The sequence below is a fragment of the Hylobates moloch genome, unplaced genomic scaffold, assembly GCF_009828535.3.
Source record: "Hylobates moloch isolate HMO894 unplaced genomic scaffold, HMol_V3 SCAFFOLD_7, whole genome shotgun sequence".
Lineage (NCBI taxonomy): Eukaryota > Metazoa > Chordata > Mammalia > Primates > Hylobatidae > Hylobates > Hylobates moloch.
The window spans coordinates 131,505,636-131,506,832 of NW_026652282.1; positions in this window are offsets into that span (position 1 = coordinate 131,505,636).

Genomic DNA, 1,197 nt, shown 5'->3' on the forward strand with positions numbered 1-1,197 from the left:
CTTTAGTTTAATGAGATCCCATTTGTCAATTTTGGCTTTTGTTGCCATTGCTTTTGGTGTTTTAGACATGAAGTCCTTACCCACGCCTATGTCCTGAATGGTATTGCCTAGGTTTTCTTCTAGGGTTTTTATGGTTTTAGGTCTAACATGTAAGTCTTTAATCCATCTTCAATTAATTTTTGTATAAGGCATAAGGAAGTGATCCAGTTTCAGCTTTCTACATATGGCTAGCCAGTTTTCCCAGCACCATTTATTAAATAGGGAATCCTTTCCCCATTTCTTGTTTTTGTCAGGTTTGTCAAAGATCAGATAGTTGTAGATATGTGACATTATTTCTGAGGGCTCTGTTCTGTTCCATTGATCTATATCTCTGTTTTGGTACCAGTATCATGCTGTTTTGGTTACTGTAGCCTTGTAGTGTAGTTTGAAGTCAGGTAGCGTGATGCCTCTAGCTTTGTTCTTTTGGCTTAGGATTGACTTGGCAATACGGGCTCTTTTTTGGTTCCATATGAACGTTAAATTAGTTTTTTCCAATTCTGTAAGGAAAGTCATTGGTAGCTTGATGGGGATGGCATTGAATCTATAAATTACTTTGGGCAGTATGGCCATTTTCACGATATTGATTCTTCCAACCCATGAGCATGGAATGTTCTTCCATTTGTTTGTATCCTCTTTTATTTCACTGAGCAGTGGTTTGTAGTTCTCCTTGAAGAGGTCCTTCACATCCCTTGTAAGTTGGATTCCTAGGTATTTTATTCTCTTTGAAGCAATTGTGAATGGGAGTTCACTCATGATTTGGCTCTCTGTTTGTCTGTGATTGGTGTACAAGAATGCTTGTGATTTTTGTACATTGATTTTGTGTCCTGAGACTTTGCTGAAGTTGCTTATCAGCTTGAGGAGATTTTGGGCTGAGACAGTGGGGTTTTCTAGATATACAATCATGTCATCTGCAAACAAGGACAATTTGACTTTCTCTTTTCCTAATTGAATACCCTTTATTTCCTTCTCCTACCTGATTGCCCTGGCCATAACTTCCAACACTATGTTGAATAGGAGTGGTGAGAGAGGGCATCCCTGTCTCGTGCCAGTTTTCAAAGGGAATGCTTCCAGTTTTTGCCCATTCAGTATGATATCGGCTGTGGCTTTGTCATAGATAGCTCTTATTATTTTGAGATACGTCCCATCAATACCTAATTT